Source organism: Lolium perenne, chromosome 5 (genome assembly GCF_019359855.2).
Source record: "Lolium perenne isolate Kyuss_39 chromosome 5, Kyuss_2.0, whole genome shotgun sequence".
Lineage (NCBI taxonomy): Eukaryota > Viridiplantae > Streptophyta > Magnoliopsida > Poales > Poaceae > Lolium > Lolium perenne.
The window spans coordinates 164,254,473-164,260,004 of record NC_067248.2 but is presented as its reverse complement, the minus strand read 5'-3'; the positions used below and the strand labels follow the sequence as shown (position 1 = coordinate 164,260,004).

At 43.7% G+C, this 5,532-nt stretch overlaps 2 long non-coding RNA genes across 2 annotated transcripts; one reads left to right on the top strand and one right to left on the bottom strand.

The window, feature by feature from the left end:
- The first annotated feature begins 342 nt into the window (after positions 1 to 342).
- LOC127300477 (uncharacterized) lies at positions 343 to 3,466 on the top strand. Its single transcript, XR_007851284.1, has 2 exons — positions 343 to 1,196; positions 1,303 to 3,466. It is a non-coding gene; the product is annotated as an uncharacterized lncRNA (long non-coding RNA).
- Positions 2,354 to 4,664, bottom strand: LOC127300478 (uncharacterized). Its single transcript, XR_007851287.2, has 2 exons — positions 4,066 to 4,664; positions 2,354 to 2,495 (listed from the first exon to the last, which is right to left on the bottom strand). It is a non-coding gene; the product is annotated as an uncharacterized lncRNA (long non-coding RNA).
- Between the last annotated feature and the right edge of the window lie 868 nt (positions 4,665 to 5,532).

Below are 5,532 nucleotides of genomic sequence, written 5' to 3'. Positions count from 1 at the left end.
AGATTTTACCAAAAATCATTATCATGCAAAATACAAAATTAATATCAATACATAGACAATGAATTTTTTTTCGTATGGTATCTACAAAATATACACTATATAAAAGTTGGACAGTTTAGCGTCTCCTGATTGATCTGGGCACCATAAGGCACTGTAGATGTACAAATTATCTGCTCTTTCCTTCAATCCTTGCAAGACACGTACCCTCCTTTTTTATGGCTCAGTAGATTTGTTTGACCGGTTACCTTTTCTTTTGGTTGATGGGCAACCGGTTACCGGTTGCAGGTCCAACAGCCTATATTGCCACGTACTTCCTCTAGCAGTTTCGGTAAAAGCGGTGGCATGATCCAGCAAATCCACTCTGACCACACCTCTTCCTTCTTCTTTATTCATCCCCTTCCCTTCGACGGCGCCTACGACCACCGGTCTGCTTCCCCGCGTTGCCGGTCGGCCGGCTGTCCCTAGACACCCACGCCCCATACTTCTTCCACATGATTCGAGGCCGAGCGGCCGGATTGGGTTGTTGATCGTGCCTCTTCCCCATGGTTCCTGCATCGTCCCAGCATGTCCGGCCGGCGAGAGGGAGTGGCGGCGGGGGAGTGGCGGCCGGCCCGCCAAGCGAGGCCCAGTGGCCGCCTCTGGTCCTCTCGCTGGCCTCCAGTTCCTCTCCTGTCGCCCCTCAGTTCATGTTGCCCCTACCTCCATCCGACCATCCATGGCTTCCAGCGGCATCCTGCCTCTCCAGCGACCCATCTTTGATGCTCTTTAGCAATTTCCGTGTGATTCGTTACATCCCCGGCCTGTCCGTCCTGCCTACCCGAACAGCCTTTGGTCACCAGTATGATTTGGGGACAGGGGCTGCGGAGATTAAGCTCGCCATGGGTCAAGGGGATGATTTGGGGACAGGGTCTGTGGAGGTTAAGCTCGCCATTGGTCAGGATGCCTGCTGGCCCAGCGTGATGGCCAACAAGCTGGCTCGGTTGCTAGCTTCTTATCCTCTCTCTAGGTAGTCTGCACTCAAACTGAAGCACAGAGCCCTGCAAAAGTAGATTACAGTATTCTGTTTATGCATCAGTTACAAGTCGAGCTAATGCAAAATTGATGCAACGTTTATTTTGTGCGTTCTTGCTTCTACAAGTTCTAAAAATTGTGTTCATGGATCCAGAGCTTCTAATGTGTGACTTTTCAGTTTTCAGGTAACTACAAATTTCGGTGTGATTGGTACCACCTGATGATTTGGTTTGTTTCATTGTTGTGCGTCTTTGAAGCCAGCCATTGCATGGCTTGCATTTGTTTTTGTAGTTGTGAAGATGGATGGGGCTGCCCAACATGATCCACCGAGGGCGTCCGCGCTGGTGCCACTGGAGAGGCCAGGCTACGGAGTTTTTGGTCCAATGGCTCGGTCCGCATGACAGATCATAATTCAGAAAGAGGTACTTCCGAGTTCAGATGAGGGATAGCATGGATTCCTAGAGGTATGCATCCTATTTGTTTGATTTTCTGTTCTTCCTTCAATTTGTGCACTCAAATTTAAGAAGCAGATACTTATCCAGGCAACAACACACATGTTACATCTAAGGAACTATCAATGACCTATATTTATATGCAAATCTGAATAGAACATATTCTTTCCCTTTATCTAGAATAATCTCACAACTAAGTTGAAAGGAAAATGGTGTTAGTGCATTAGTGTGGTTAGATCTTATGTGTTTTTCAGTCATTACACAAGCTATCATGAAGATTTGATTTTTATGGTTGGATTTTATGTACTTTTCAGTGACAATGCAAAAATATTGGTGTCGACTGTAACTGCGTTGGAATAAAACTCAACCGCGTGATGATGCTTATAACTGCCATATGATTTAATATATAATTTGTTCTTTTTTCATGATGTTACTCAATTGGTTTCTGTATTTATGAAAGGTGCTTCTAACCTTTTGTCGCATTTGTTCTGTCTGTATAAATACGTGAAGTTATTTCAAGTTTAACGCTTCAGCTTGAGGATGTCGGTTTGGCCCAGTAGGAGTGTCAACTACTGAATTTATTTGTCAGCATAAACATGCTATAGTTGTGTTATCTATATTTTCTATTACTAACCATTTCCATGCTATGCTATAGTTAGCCCTCTTTTTTCTACACTTCGTGTTGTTATATAGAGTTGTGCTGAAGACTATTCTTGGTACCTTCCGTCTTTATAGTTTATACTGCTTCTAACCGTTTCAATCAGCTTACTTTGCAATGACTATGATCTCTATGAAATCAGCTCTTCCTTTGCTTTTATAATTTTGATTTATTCGCCAGGCTACCAAACATAAGCTTAGGTATATGATTATAAGATGCAACAAATCTTAGCTTTGGGAGTGAAGGTTCACCCTTTCCAGTTACCTTCCTTAGGGGCCGTATACTTGGAGTCACGCAGTCTTTGGCAACACGGCCCTTCGAGTCCCCTGATGGTAATGATTCTCTTCCTTTATTCTTACATGAATTAACAACCTCTGCTATCATAATTGCAAATGTTCAGATAGAAAGCTACGCAGAAAAGAATATAATTTCGATTAGACATGCATATATATATATATTATATTTCTTTCCACGGTGGTACTTCCATGTTTTGATTACAAATCCAGACAGAAACTCATGAGTACTTGACCAAAAATACATTCCACACAAAAGCTAAGAAAAGAAATATTCTGTTAGCAAATCTGATGCTACAGATTTCTATGCCATGGCATTGATCAATTTTAATAAGTGTTCATTCTTTCTTGCTGCAAAAAAAGCTATGCTTACAAAAAAAAAGTCAGTTAGCATACATGATGGTTACATTTTTAGACCAATTTCCTAATCAATATGGAGGCTATGAATCTTCTTGCCACTTTCCCTCAAACAAAGTAAACTTTACTGGGAATCAGAATGATGCAAAGAAATAGCTAACACAGCATTACTTTCAAGATTTAATCAGCAAGTTGCAGAGATGCCCACGGAAAAATACTACAGGTGGTTGGCAGGCTGCCGATGACTGTGCATGCAAGGAGGGGTGGTGCAGGGCAAGTTGCCCAATCCAATCGACGACGTTGTCGCCTTTGTAGTTGTCCTCGAGCGTTGGTAACCTCACGCTGCAACCCGGTGGCCAGGCTCGACGCTGCCAGGTGGGACTGCGAGACCAGCAGTAGAGGGCGATAGCAGCGCTCGAGGACATAATCTCGAGGACAAACATGGACATGATCCCGAACAAGGTGGTGGAAAACGTTAGAGGATGGCCGCTGCTTTGCGAAGATGCTCACACTTTTCACCGTTGGACAGGAACATGCTGCTGCTGGGAAAAACAAGGGGCAGATAGTTGCAGATTGCCTGGAGATGAACTTGCAAGCTTTGCATATGTTGTAGTGTTCCCCTCCTCTAGATTAGCTTTTGAGTTGTTCTCTTAGAGATTGTAACCGGATGATGTATTAGAACTTTTTTGGTCGTATGTCGATGAAATTAGGGGCAGCCCCTTTTCTCTAAATAAACTATCAAATATGTGTACACACTGACCTTCAGAGGTTTCTCTGTAGGTTAAATATAATCCAGTTTTCCTTCTAACCAAATAGTTTGGAATAAGCTGAGAAAACTTAATTGTATGGAAAGCACATTACAGAGATTGATATGGTTGCATAATGCAACATCTTGGATCTTAGCACATGAGATAATTAGCATACAACGTTTTGGAACGAATTCATCTTTTATTTTGAGAAAAAAACTGTATCCATCTTTCATCTAAAATAACTGTATGTATGGTAGCAATGTAGTGCTGCCAGTTCATTTATATTAATGTTCCAAAGGCTTAACATGCCATGTTATGTTTTCAAATTGTTATAACTTATAAGAAACAAATTTCACAACACAAATAGCCTATTTATTTTTTTAAGGAATAGAGTACTTAGAAGTGACCAAATCATACAATAAGTGATGGCTACAACCAAGTGGCACACTGGCACCTATAGCTTTCCAAATCAACACATTTTTCCAGCAAAAAATCTAGATCAAATACATAATGGAGAAGACAGAGGTGCAGGACGGAACACGTACCAGCAAATCTTCTTTTCCTCACTCCATGTGACGGGTACTGCTGCGTCAATCTCAACTCGAGAGTCTTTGTGCCAAACTTCCGCCCACCGGCGACGGGATGACAGAAGTCGCGGGCTTGCGGCTACCACCGCCACGGATCCAACTGTGGTCGATCAACAACCGTTCCGCCGTTTCGTTGCACCAGGGGGCTGCTACGCCTTCGTCCGAGCACCGCTGATGGCGGCATGGCGCCTCAGGTCCTGTCGCTCCACGCCCCCGCCAGTTGGCGACCGCCTTCCTTGGAGCGAAGTCTGTAGGAAGACAATCGCCGATGGTATCAGAGCCACCGGCTTGCCTCCGTGCCCCACTCTCCTCCCGTGGTCGGGTTAGGTTTGACGCAACGGCGCAGCAGGCCGCAAGGAGGCAACACAGCTGCAGGGTGCCGGCAGAGCGGGACCGGGGGAGCGCCGACGAGCGGCCAGCTGCACCAGTTTGGGGAGGACGGCATCAAATCAGGGAAGCTCGACCGCAAGGCTCGACAGAGAACGAGAGAAAAGGGGAAGAACCAGAGAGAGTCAGAGTGAGTGAGGTACGCGTGTGGTGTGTTGTATGGAGTACACGCGCGGTGCTTTTGTTTTTTTCCATAGCAGCAACCCGACGTGTCATTTTTCCTTCACACTCGATCGTATTCCAAAGGCCCTTGCCTCACCCGTCATCCGTCAAGCCACGGTGGCATCTCAGATTGAAATCAAGATCCTTAAGATCAGTCTGTAGCGAATTTTTTTACATACCTACGAATTGGTCCATAAGTATAGAAATATTGTTAATTAGATTGGCGTTGTGATGGAAGTATCATACATATTTTATACTCTCCATTCTCAAAAAAGCTTCCTATTTACAAAAAGTTGAGATGTTTTTTTTTCGAACGGAGGGAGTACTATGTAAACCGTCTCATGTAAACAATTTTGATTTAAATAAATATGGAAATAAAAAGTAACGAACATATGAGAATAAAAATAGTCATCTACTTTTATAGCAATTGTTACTGTTATTGGCCTCACCAAAACATTTATTAAGACTTTCTACTAGGTGATAAATTTTCTTCTTAATTTAAAAAGTGGAGTTCTTATGTCAATCAAAGAGTACATGTAGAGCCCGTCCAGCTACGAACTCCACCACCTAAGTCGCAGCGATCTCTCCACCGACGGCCCTCTACTGCATCCTCACACTTCAAAGGTCACCTACACTACCGATGCCGCTCACACACACACGAGCACTTATGCACAGGCGCGGCGTGCCGCCGCGCCACTGCTTCCTAGTATTATATTAGTTGATAGATTGTTCTAAATTTTCGTCAACCTTTACTTGCTTTGACTCTTAAAAAAAAACTTAGGGCTCCTTTGATTTAAAGGATAGGAAAAGCATAGGAATAGGAAAGGTTTAGGATTGGAATGGCATGTCTAATTGAATCCTATAGAAAGATGAAGT